General features: G+C 37.0%; 1 long non-coding RNA gene across 2 annotated transcripts in view; it reads left to right on the forward strand.

Moving 5' to 3' along the window:
* LOC309823096 overlaps nt 1–13,705 on the forward strand; it is a 39,881-nt gene that overhangs the window by 9,072 nt on the left and 17,104 nt on the right. Inside the window, exon 3 of one of the 2 annotated variants that reach the window (XR_014296811.1) lies at nt 9,422–9,527. The exons of the other annotated variant lie outside the window; for it this stretch is intronic. This is a non-coding gene — a long non-coding RNA (uncharacterized lncRNA). Of the gene's footprint in view, nt 1–9,421; nt 9,528–13,705 lie in introns of those variants that run through there. 2 annotated transcript variants of the gene reach the window in all.

Below are 13,705 nucleotides of genomic sequence, written 5' to 3' on the forward strand. Positions count from 1 at the left end.
GTTTATCAGTTTTGTTTATCTTCTCAAAGGACCAGCTTTAACTTTTTTTGATCTTTGCTATTTTTCCCTTCATTTCTTTTTTTCATTTATTTCTGATCTGATCTTTATGATCTCTTCTGCTAATTTTGGTTTTTTTTGTTGTTGTTGTTCTTCTTTCTCTAATTGCTTTAGGTGGAAGCTTACATTGTTTATTTGAGATGTTCCTTGTTTCTTGTGGTAAGATCGTATTGCTATAAACTTCCCTCTTAGAACAGCTCTTTCTGTATCCCATAGGTTTTGGGTTGTCGTGTTTTCATTATCATTTGTTTCTAGGTATTTTTTGGTTTCCTCTTTGATTTCTTCAGTGACCTCTTAGTTCTTTACTAGTGTATTGTTTAGCCTCCATGTATTTGTATTTTTTACAGATTTTTTTCTGTAATTGATATCTAGTCTCATAGCATTGTGGTCGGAAAAGATACTTGATATGATTTCAATTTTCTTAAATTTACCAAGGCTTGATTTGTGAGTCAAGATATGATCTATCCTGGAGAATGTTCCATGAGCTCTTGAGAAGAAAGTGTATTCTGTTGTTTTTGAAAGGAATGTCATATAAATATCAATTAAGTCTATCTTGTTTAATGTATAATTTAAAGCTTGTGCTTCCTTATATATTTTCATTTTGGATGATCTGTCCATTGGTGAAAGTGGGGTGTTAAAGTCCCCTACTATGATTGTGTTACTGTTGATTTCCCCCTTTATGGCTGTTAGCATTTGCCTTATGTATTGAGGTGTTCCTATGTTGGGTGCATAAATATTTACAATTGTTTTATCTTCTTCTTGGATTGATCCCTTGATCATTACGTAGTGTCCTTCTTTGTTTCTTGTCATAGTCTTTATTTTAAAGTCTATTTTGTCTGATATGAGAATTGCTACTCCAGCTTTCTTTTGATTTCCATTTGCATGGAATATCTTTTTCCAACCCCTCACTTTCAATCTGTATGTGTTCCTAGGTCTGAAGTGGGTCTCTTGTAGACAGCATATATACAGGTCTTGTTTTTGTATCCATTCAGCCAGTCTATGTCTTTTGGTTGGAGCATTTAATCCATTTACATTTAAGGTAATTATCAATATGTATGTTCCTATTACCATTTTGTTAATTCTTTTGGGTTTTGTTATTCTATGTCTTTTCCTTCTATTGTGTTTCCTCCCTAGAGAAGTTCCTTTAGCCTTTGTTGTAAAGCTGGTTTGGTGGTGCTGAATTCTCTTAGCTTTTGCTTGTCTGTAAAGACTTTAATTTCTCCATCGAATCTGAATGAGATCTTTACTGGGTAGAGTAATCTTGGTTGTAGGTTTTTCCCTTTCATCACTTTAAATGTGTCCTGCCACTCCCTTCTGGCTTGTAGTTACTGCTGAAAGATCAGCTGTCAACCTTATGGGGATTCCCTTCTATGTTACTTTGTGTTTTTCCCTTGCTGCTTTTAATATTTTTTCTTTGTATTTAATTTTTGATAGTTTGATTAATATGTGTCTTGGCATGTTTCTCCTTGGATTTATCCTGTATTGGACTCTATGCACTTCCTGGACTTGTTTGACTATTTCCTTTCCCATATTAGGGAAGTTTTCAAATATAGTCTCTTCAAATATTTTCTCAGTCCCTCTCTTTTTCTCTTCTTCTGGGACCCCTATATTTTGAATGTCGTTGTGTTTAATGTTGTCCCAGAGGTCTGTGAGACTGTCCTCAATTCTTTTCATTCTTTTTCCTTTATTCTGCTCTGTGGAAGTTATTTTCACTATTTTACCTTCCAGGTCACTTATCCGTTCTTCTGCCTCAGTTATTCTGCTATTGATTCCTTCTAGAGAATTTTTAATTTCATTTATTGTGTGTTGTTCATCATTTTTTTTTTTGCTCATTATTTCTTCTAGGTCTTTGTTAAATGTTTCTTGTATTTTCTCCATTCATTTCCAAGATTTTGGATCATCTTTACTATCATTAGTCTGAATTCTTTTTCAGGTAGACTGTCTATTTCCTCTTCATTTATTTGTTCTGGGTTTTTTTTTTTTTTTACCTTGCTCCTTCATCTGCTGTGTGTTTCTCTGTCTTCTCATTTTGCTTAACTTACTGTGTTTGGGGTCTCCTTTTCACAGGCTGTGCAGGTTCATAGTTCCCGTTGTTTTTGGTGTCTGCCTCCAGTGGCTAATGTTGATTCAGTGGGCTGTGTAGGTTTCCTGGTGGAGGGGACTAGTGCCTGTATTTTGGTGGGTGAAGATGGATCTTGTCTTTCTGGTGGGTACGACCACGTCCGGTGGTGTGTTTTGGAGTGTCTGTGACCTTATTATGATTTTAGGCAGCCTTTCTGCTAATGGGTGTGGTTGTGTTCCTGTCTTGCTAATTGTTTGACATAAGGTGTGCAGCACTGTAGCTTGCTCGTCGTTGAGTGGAACTGGGTCTTAGAGTTGAGATGGAGATCTCTGCTAGAGCTTTCACCGTTTGATATTATGTGGAGCCAGGAGGTCTCTGGTGGACCAATGTCCTGAACTTGGCTCTCTCACCTCAGAGGCACAGGTCTGACACCCAGCCGGAGCACCAAGACCCTGTCAGCCACAAGGTTATTTGATTAGTAGAAGATAGAATATGGAATCCAGATATTGTATCTTCCAGATGGAGGTGATGGTAAAGCTATCTCCAGTGTCTTTTTCATTCACCCTCCTTTCAGCTTCCTTCTCTTACCATTAAAATTAAGTATATATTTAACCCTTTATCTATATTTTATATTCTAAAATTCAGAACCAATAAATGTTTTCAATATTATAATTACAGTAATTATTAATCACCATAGAACTAGGGAGAATATTATAATCCTACTTCACTAAACCTTGTCCAGGTGACAAGTGACATTCCAAGAGTAGAAGTCATGGAGCTCTCTTTCCTTCCACACCACGAGGAGCTGAAAATCATCCCACATTGCACTTTTCTTCATATTTGGTCAATGCTTCCTCATGTAAGTCTTTGCTTTTTCATGAGTTTCCAATCTTCTTTTAATTGTCTTTTTTGGAAGAAGCAGCTTAGGCTTTTATTTTAGCCTCAGGATAATCCTGCCTTTTAAGTATATTATATGTGGAGGTTAATCCATTTGTTCTTGAAAACATTGTGGTTAGAACCCTCGATATTTGCGTTTCAGTTTTGACCATTTTTCTTCTCACATGCCACAGAGCCTATTACTCTTGGGTACACTCTTTCTTAGATCCTATGGCTTCTCTTTCTTCAATGCCTTTTTTGTTGGTTTGAAGAGAAACCATAATTTTTTTAAAGAAGTGGTAAGTAAAGATAATTCATTTTGTGTTCAAAAATGTCTTTATTTAATACCCTCACATTTTTGTTACCCTCAGACTGAGAACTCTAAAGGAGATATCTAGTTCTTGTTGGTGTCTAGATATGAATTTCTCATCCTGTACCCAGTTGGCATTTGGGCATTTCTTTAACTCCCATCACTTTGCTCCTCCTCGTTCCCCTCTGACTTCTTCCATTTTCTCCTGCTGAATTTGTGTTTCTATTTTTTTTTTTTTTCTTTTTTGGGACTTTCAGATAGGGATATGGACACTCCTGATGAATTCTCCATGTCTCTTAATTTTTCTTTAATATATATATTAAAGTAATGATATATTAAATATATATAATATAAAGTATCCTATATTAAAGTTATAATTATATTTTATATATATTAAAATTTTTCTTTTATATTTATGTAAATATATTTTCTACATATATAAATTTATATATAAAGTTATATATATTAATTACATATATATTTAGTTAAACAAGGCCATTAGACTGAGGTGGTTTTAACACCTTGGTGGCCTCTGTAAACAAACCAAAACCTAAGCCAGAGTCAATGCTTTCGAATCTGAGAAAAGGAAACTTGAGGACAGTTAATGACAAACATCCAACTAGGCTTTCCCAAATAAGGTAATTCCTTAAGGTATAGCCACTCAAATAATTTTTTGTTCTGCTTTTCTGTCTTCTCTATAAAAGCCTTTCCCCAGCTTGTCAGTGGAGTGTTCTTAACTCCTTTCTGTCTGGTGCCGCCCAGCTTGAATCAGTGTGTGCCCAAATAAAGTCTTGTAAATTGTAATGTGGTCAGTTTATCCTTTAACATATATACTTAATCTTTAGGGGTCTGGCTTTATGTTCTCGATTAAGATCATTTTCACTCATATTACAGCACTTTAATAAATTTCTAAAAATTTGCCAGTCATATCTAGTTTCCAAGAATGCTCATTTTCTAATTGTTCCTTTTCCACAGTAATTTCTTCCTGAATGTGAGAATATTTTTGTGGACAACATTTTTTTTTAATTAATTAATTTAACTTATTTACTTTTGGCTGCATTGGGTCTTCATTGCTGCAAGTGGGCTTTCTCTATTTGCAGCGAGTGGAGGCTACTCTTTGTTGCGGTGCATGGGCTTCTCATTGTGGTGGCTTCTCTTGTTGTGGAGCATGGGCTCTAGGTGCATGGGCTTCATTAGTTGTGATGCATGGGCTCAGTAGTTGTGGTGCATGGGCTTAGTTGTTCTGTGGCACGTGGGAGCTTCCTGGACCAGGGCTCAAACCCATGTCTCCTGTATTAGCAGGCAGATTCTTAACCACTGTGCCACCAAGGAAGCCCTGTGTGTAACATACTTTTGCATGTCTCTGAAGAGACTAATTATAATTCTGTTTAGTAAATTATTTGTGTTCTCTGGTATCACTTGTTCTGTTTGTTCATCTTATTACTTTTTTTGACCCTCTAGTTTTCCTCAAGTGAATGACATTCTTTTGTTGTCTACTTAATGTTGTGAATAAAAGACTCCATTAATGAGTGTAAATAACAGTGATGGGTTTCCTCTGCCAGGAACTGCATGTGTAAAGAACAGCAGATGCACTTTACTGTGTAGAGGAGAGGGGTAGGCAGGCAGACCTTCTCTTCTCTACTCCTAGGAAAAAAAAGTAATGAGAATTAGGGGAGTAACTCCCACCGAAGACCCTAGTTCTCTCTTGTCAGAGTTAGTTTCCATAGAAAGTATTTTCCTGACAACTGTCTCTTGATTGTCCTATGGCTGTATAATCTCAGATGTAATCCCAACCTCTGTGTGCCTTGCTCCATGGAGCAGAAACCTTATTTCTCAGCTTCCCTTGACAATTGGCCAGGTTCAGCCAATGGGAAGCACAGGGAGAAGACTGGAGTGAGGCAAGAAGAGAGAAGCCAGGGTATTTCTCCCTGTCTTGTGTCCCAGGCAGCAGCAGTGTCCTGGGCAGCATTTCAAGAAGTGTAGTGTTTCTTCCATACCTCTCCTGCCAATCCATCCTTTCCTCTGTGGTCTCAGGTTCTAGTGGGCAGGCTTACCATTGTTTCATCTGCTGCTGAACAGCTGTGACTTTGAGCTCTGGTAACACTAATTTGGTCCCTCTAGCCCGTAGGGGTGATAGAAGCCTACTTCTTTTGCTAATCTTTGGGTTGCATCACCATGTCAAGTCCTTGGGCATCCCCAGTTCTCCCCAACATCAAGATAACACATTCTCTATAGTGATTGGTTTCTTCTGGTTTGGGATACCTATAAAGGTTTTTGTTTTCCCAGTTGGACCCTGTCTGACACAGTTCCACTGCCCATTCCTTCTCTTTAATTTGCTGGTTCTTAGCTTAGAATTTCTCCATATTTTCTCCTAGAAGAAGGGCCTTCCCTGGATTGACACATTCTTCAGTGAGTGTACATTCTGTTGAGTGTATGATTTCCTCCATCCTAGGGGTGCACTTCCTTGTGACCCCCATCTGCTTTCATTTTCTTCTTTGTCCACCCTCTTACCCTCCATCACTTCCTTTTATGATGTTTTTATCAATTTATTCTCTTTTGAACACTTTTATTGTCATTTCAATGGCATTTTGGAAGAACAAGAAGATGAATGTGTACACTCAGTTTATTGCCTAGTCACAGGAGTTTTTGGTCAGCTACTTTTGAGGGGTTGTCTTAAGAAAAAAGGAAACTTGGCAAATTTTGAGAGTGATTTTCTTTTTACAAGTGTATTTATATTAAAAAACATGAGTCAAAAAATGTTATTTCTGTCTTTAAAGGCTGGAGGCTAATTATTTTGCACTAGGCAATATTAGGGAAGAATTTGGTAAGCATTTTCTGATTTACCCATTCATCCACATCCAATTACATCCTTAGATCAGCGGCTCCTCCAATGTGGCGTTTCTGTGTATTGGAGACTCCTCTCTCGAGGTTACATGGTCTAATCAGTTATTCTGTGAACACACCAAAACTATTCAATTTGCTAATTTGGTCCTGCAGTGATATGGGTATGTTCCTTTCATTTAACCATTCTGTTATGACACAAACATGACTATAATGTAATAAGAAAAGACATTCCCTCTGCTGATTTTCTTTAGTTTTAGTTACATTGAGCTGAAAGCATCTCTCTATTTGGAAAAGTGGAGATAATTACATAACAATCAGGTAAGGTGTGGATTCAATCATCTGTAATGATTTTATAGTGCCTAGGAAATAATGGTCTAAATTTTTAGGATTGAATCTACCACAAATTCATTGAGAAATCGACTCCTCAATATTGTGTTTTGAATAGCTAATAAAAATGTAACATACAGACACTCTGACTGGCTTAAATGTAAGGAAAAATATGGATAAGAATATGTGTGAAATGGACAATTATTGGGGTATCTGCTCAATTGACACTCCCCCCCTCTTCTCTGAGAAATTCACCCCTACATATCTCTAGCTTCTCTTTGTTTGTTGCAAGACCTTTGTCTATTGCAAAAGTAGTAGACTTTGACTACTACTATTGAATTGCCCAGACTTTACACCTGATCACGCTGAGCCAATCAAATTCCTTCTCCAAGGAATTGATACTCAGAGTCATCTAGTTCATCTCTAAACTTGGCTAGAGATGTACAACATGATAAAAGTCCCTGGATGTTGGAGAGCTACCCATCTCCCACCATGCAGAAACAGAAACAGATAACAAAGAAGAATGATGGAAACAGGCAAAGAGAATCATAGAGATGAGAGACTATGTACAGAAAGGTTGAGAGAAGTTTTGAGAGAGAGAAACAGAGATAGAGGGAGAGAGAGATTGAGAGTCACTGCCAGGGTTTCTAACAGCTTTTATTAAAGATTCCAATCCCTTTAAAGGTGTGGAGTTGATGAGACACTCTTCAATTCCTATATCAAAATCTCCTTTTTGCTTAAGCTGGGTTTAGATGGTCTGCTACTTGCCACCAAAGAGCCTAAAATAAAACAGAATACACAGCAGAATGGAGAGACTGTTTACTGCCAAGTACATGAATAAAAGAGATGCAAAGACTGCTGGGTTTAAATCTGTGGAAAAAGAACAAATTAGCTGTGTTTAACTCTTTTGCTTTGATTCTGAGTTGGTTTCCACTGATTTTTTTTTCTTTATTAATACGTAAGAAATGTCTCTTCAACAAATCTCATAATAAGTCTTCAGCAAGAACCTAATTCCTGAATGTTTAGAAGATTTACTTCATTTGGTTAAAGTGCTATAAAGTTATTATATTTTCTGAAATATAAATCAGCTTTGATAAAAACAGAGAGTTTTGATAAAACTCATTAAATAAATTTGAATGAGCTTTGTAGAATCTAGCACAATGTCTGGTAAATTGTATAAAGCTTGTTAAAAGTTAGCTCATGCTCCCTTTCTTTCTTAAACTAAAAACAAAATTTCATTGACAAATTGTTTCATTTACTCAGGAGACGTTTGAATACCAAGAACCATACCAAGTCCTGGGGCTATAGAAACCTTAAACTCAGGAAAAAAATCCGGTTAGAAATGCAGAGGAGACACACTGAGACAAATATTTTCAGTACTAACTGCTAAGGACTGTAATAGAGGGATGACTAGAAATCTACACAGAGGGGCACAGAGAAGGAGCAACTGCTTGGCTGTTAAGACAATGGTGGCAAATTTGCCAGTTTTGCCCTCAAAGAAATTATTTAAATTCTATAGCCCCCAATTTATTACTTGTAACATGAGGTTTATAAGAATTTTCTCTTTTGTTTTTGTCATGGTTAAAGGAGGTTAAAAAAATAATAGTACTTCAGGAGTACCAGTATTATCTGCAGAAGTTAAGGAAAAGCCACAACGAAGAGGTGAGATATAACCTGAGTCAAAAAATGTTTAGTTAGAGGTACAAGTTTTCCCAGGGAAGGGTATTGTAGAAAGAGAAAACAATACATATAAGAGAATATCCTACCCATATCCTGGGTAAATTGTCTTCAGGCAGTAGGGAAAAGCTTTTGTGTGGACCAGTAGAGAATGTTTTGGAAAGGAGTGGTTGGAGAAACAGGTTGGGGCTCAGTTTGGAAGAGCCATCTATGGAGATGGGATTTTATTCTGTAGGTATTTAAGAAGTCAACAGACATTTTAAAGCATGAGCATGGTAATCTGGGGGAGGAAAACTGTTTTCCTTCTACTTATCTTAGGTTCATTGGCTGATGCCTTGTAAATCAGACTCACAAAAGCCGATTAATAAGAGAATAACAAACAGAAGTTTTTAACATGCATAGTACATACACATAGAAGTACCCAGTGATGACTAACACATAAAGGGTGATTAGAACTTGGGCTTACATGTCACCTTAAGAAAAGAATAATAAATTTTTAGAGAAATGGTAAGACAGAGGAAAAGGACATTGAGTATCTGGGGGGCAAGTTCTGAAGATAAATATATGGGGGAAACTAATGGAAGATAAGGGTTATTTAGTAAAAATTTGTTACATAGGTTTCTCTGGTGCTGTCTTTAGACTGGTAAGGGTCTAGAATTGTCTCTGGTGATTAACTTCTGTCTTTCTGGTAGAGAGGGGAGGGGAGACACATTTACAAATTTATGTCCTGCTTAGACAAATAGGGGGAGGGTAGAGAGCTTTTTCTTAATTGTCTTTAGCTCAAAATAATCATTATGCCTAAGTGTCATATTCTGCTACAATTTGACAATCAAATTTGTTTTTAGGTTGATAAGCTGCAGGATTTGTGGAGAAAGCACTAAGAGGAGGAAGGGAAGAAGTCCAGTTGGGAATTAAGATAATAATGCATCTATACTTTGTGTTTGTTTCTTAGGGACCATTCATTCTCAAGACTGCAAAGGCTAATGATGATTGCTGTGGGAAAATGAAACAGAGCAGGACTCTGTGGAACCTTCTCAGTACAAATCCTTTCCATGTCCCTGTTTCTTGTTTGTAGGAAATAGGTCTCATTCAGTCTCCTTGACCTTCCCTGAGTTCCAAAGTGTGGCTTCAAACAGTTGTTAATCAGAAAAGGGAGGGAATGCAGAAACAAGGGAGAAACAGTCAAGAAACAATAGTACAATCATGGGGCAGCATCCTGGTTCCTCCTCAAGGAATATGCATAACAATATCTTTGAATTCTTCTGCAGGAACTAAGGTCCCCACCCAGGTGAAGGATGGTAACTTCAGACTGGGTACAAGATTCCTGGAGCACCACCCTTTTACCTCACAACCAACAAATCAGAAGACAGTCACACACCTTGCAGCCCTCACCTCAGATTCTGTCTGTAAAAACTCGTCCCCAAAAAACTATCAGGGACTTCCGGTTTTTTTTTTTTTTTTTGAGCATGAACTGCACATTCTCCTTGCTTGGCCTTGCAATAAACCTTTCTCTGCTCCAAATTCCAGCGTTTAGGTTTGTTTGGCCTCACTGTGTGTTGAGTACATGAACTTGTGTTCAGTAACAAAAATATTCCCTTCCCAAAAGTGTTCATGGATTTAAAGATTATCTTGAAGACAGAGAAGCAGAAACCTGTGGGCTAAAATATAAAGCAAGAAAGAGAAATATTAAGTATTTTTAAATGTGTAGGAAAATTACAATGCAGATGGATAATGTTACTCAATGAATGTGAGGCAGGAAGAGGACAGGGCACAACCTTTAAAAGAATGACAGCCGGGCTTCCCTGGTGGCGCAGTGGTTGGGAGTCCGCCTGCCGATGTAGGGGATGCGGGTTTGTGCCCCCGCCCGGGAAGATCCCACATGCCACGGAGCGGCTGGGCCCGTGAGCCATGGCCGCTGAGCCTGCGCGTCCGGAGCCTGTGCTCCACAACGGGAGAGGCCACAACACAACAGTGAGAGGCCCAAGTACCGCAAAAAAAAAAGAATGACAGCCATTGAGGACATGACATAAACTGGTTAGAACCAACTAGGTCCAAGATGGCGGACGAGTCAACTTCCACTAGACCTTGAGCCTCAGTATACTCTCATTGTAATACATCAACAAGCTAAATGACATACTCACAGGCACCATGACAGTTCTGAGGCTGACCATAAAAGGCCAAAAAATGGGCATTGGCCCAATTCCTGGAAATCTCCACCCCTTCTCCAAAATAGCTGGAATGCTCCTCTTACTCATTTGCCTATGAAATTACTCACCCCAGTAAAAACTGACAACCCCATACCCTGGTGCCTCTTGCCTTCTTAGATGGCACACACTCTGTCTATGGAGTGTGTATCTCCCTGAATAAACCTTCTTTCACTTTATTATGGCTTGTTCTTGAATTCTTTCCTACACGAAGCCAAGAACCTACACTTGGTGGCTGTCCCAGGGAATTACCTGAGACCTGGGACGTGACCTTCCTCTCATGCTCCACTTTCTTTTCCTGCAACAAATGCAGCTGTTTAAGACTGATTGAACAGATTCATTGATTGTTGCTTGGTGGAGCCCAGTGCTTAAGGCTATTTAGCCAACAGTGAGTACCAGGAATTGTCCTAGTACACTACTATAACTATTTGTATCTGAAAATTTTCTTCCCACACTTTATAATAAATCTTAGTCATGCACTTAATTTAGGTAATGGTTATAAAGCCATGGGCCATGTGGTCCAGTCTCAGAGTTATAGACTTGGAACCAAAATATTATTTCCAAATAACTAAACTTCTCTCCTTCTATTTCTAGAATGCCACAAAGAGAACACAGGCCCAATGCATTGCCTTTTAAATCCCTTTCTGTTCTTGTTTCACACACTGTAGTTGCCCCCATGCTTCTTAATTCCAAAACTCTCTGAGACTCTTTCCCCTGACCCAGTCTGAGTACTATTTCTTTTGTGGTTGTTTGGTTGGATTTTTGTTTTGTTTTTATTCCCACCACTTTCCTTTTGAGTTTGCATCACAGAAGATCAGAGGAACCAATCTGGCAAAGGAAGATTCTCAGTAGACAGCCAGGGATGGGAAGAAACTAAGAGAGCAATGGCAAATCCTCTTTAGCAAGCAGGACGAGGGGAATGGCTGGGACCATTCATGGATGAGTGATTTATCTCTAACAGCAAATTGGGCCAGTGTGAACAAAATATGAGAAAAAGGTATACTAAAGAAGAGGGAAAAGGTGAAATATGGGAAAAGTTGGAATATATAAGTCTGATCTTTGGTCTGATAAACTATGCCCCACTCTGGTTTTCACACTGGGTTAATAAGAGTGAAGATAGAGTCTGAGGTATCTATTACATTTTCTTTCAGACATTTGAATAGACTGTGATTTATTTTTCTTAAGTTCTTAGATGGGGAAATGGGTAAGGCCAAGTTATAAGTAATAATGAAATAATAGTTAATGTTTACTGAATACTTACTAAGGGCCAGTCATTTTGGAAACATTATCTCATTTAGTTCTCACAGATACCTATGAGATATATTCTGTATTCTCTATAGATAGAATTTTAGAAAGTTTGAATAACTTGCTCAATTTGGTGAAGCCCAAATTTGAACACAGGTGTTTTTAGTCTAGAGTTCATAATTTAACCATTGGATTGAGAACGTGCTATAACATTTTCCTTCCACATTAAATCCCTAGAAGGAATGGAGGGGAGAGTAAGAGACTTTATAAAACACATTAAATTGAAGTTGTTGTCTTACCTTGTGATACTTCCTCTGAATTTTTAGCTTGTATAAAAATGAGAAAAATTCTCATGAATATGAAAATTAGCTAATCTTAGAGAGAAAGATCTTTACTAATGGTTAATAGAATTAACTAGCAATAATAGCATCTATGGGAGGAAATGACTTTAATACTATTTTTCAAATAAACAAGTATGCTTTGAACACCAATTGTGCCCTATTTTGGAAGTCAAGCAAGAAGTATAAAACTTTGATCTTGTATGTGAAATAATTACCTGGGGTACATATCAAATGCTTGGTTTTACTCGAAGAAAACCTCAGAGTCTGGTTAAAGTGAAATATTTTAAACATGTTTCTTAGGGTAACAGCCCAGGTTTTAGGGCCCTTCCAAGTCATTTGGAGAAGGGACTGTCACAATAAGAACATCATCTTCAGGACTATCTCATCAAGTATTAATTTGCCCTTACAAATGTCAACTTTTTCTTCTTATTGTAAAATACTAAATTAACCATCACATGTAGCTTTCAGTACTCAATATATTACATTGGAAGTCATCTACAAATCAGAATGTACAGTTTGAAAGTGATTAATGAATCATCACTTCATTATAAGACAACAATTTTGTCTATAGTCACACATTTTTGTTATTTTACAGTCTTGGTGTTTCTTGTGTATTTTTAATGGAATAATTTTACAAAATGAAAGTCTGAATCTTGGGAGTGACTCTTTGGTTTAGAAGGGAAAATTGGATCTTGCTAAAATTGAGATGTATAGTTGTTAGTCCTACTGCAGTATGTCTTGAAAAGACAACAGAATTACATCTCAAAATTTATGTTGTTGTTCTGTATTATGTAAACTTTCCACATTCTGCATGGTGCCTGGTACATTCCAGAGAAGAAGGAAGCCAAAGATGATAACATTTTAATAATATTAAGTCATATGAATTTATTTTTGATACAGTTCCCATGGGATGAAATACATAATCTTATTTGAGCTAATTGAAATTACATGCCCAAAATGGAAATATGGTCCATTGTCTTTAACATGTCCAGCTGCCATTTAATACCAAAAATATCTCACAATTAACTTGATTACTTATATATGGTATATTGTGTCTAGTGGCCATCAAATGGAGTAACATATTTTAAAATGTTCTGTGAATTACAAAGCATCCTAAAATGTAAGGTTTCATAATAATAGCTATCTTTCACCAATGTATTTTAAAAAAATAACATGGTACATATCTAATAGTTTTTATTGTAAACCTCCATTTGGCTATTTTGTTAATGACTGATTCCAAATTATTGGGTCTGTCAAATCTATTGGTGCTATAAATTTCAGAATAAAAATATGAAATGAAATAAACTAGACCTAAAGTTGAGACACATTTTTTTCTAGGAAAGTAGTAGTTAAAATTTGAGACAAAAACTGTTTAAAATGCATTTGATACATATTTAAAGATAATGCCTTAAATAATTAATGCCTCATTTTGGTCTCTGCAAATATATGGAATACAGTGCTAGGAAACTGTCGGCACTTGAATCTTAATGTCATCATTTTCAGATCCAACTTCTAAAGAATATAATCACTTCTAAGAACAACACACAGAAAATGTGGGTTAACGCACTAGTGGGTTAGGTCTTGACTGTACGCAACAAACAATGAAATTGACACCTTGGGCCTTATATGGAGACAAGCACACTTTCATTGCTCTGAAATATGTCAAATTCTTACTAACCCAATTTAAATTTACAAGTCTGTTTCCAAACACAGTTAGGTTTGCCAGATTTCATGGCCCATATTTCTTTAACCCTGGCAGATA

The sequence above is a fragment of the Grampus griseus genome (assembly GCF_964374135.1).
Source record: "Grampus griseus genome assembly, chromosome: 5".
Lineage (NCBI taxonomy): Eukaryota > Metazoa > Chordata > Mammalia > Artiodactyla > Delphinidae > Grampus > Grampus griseus.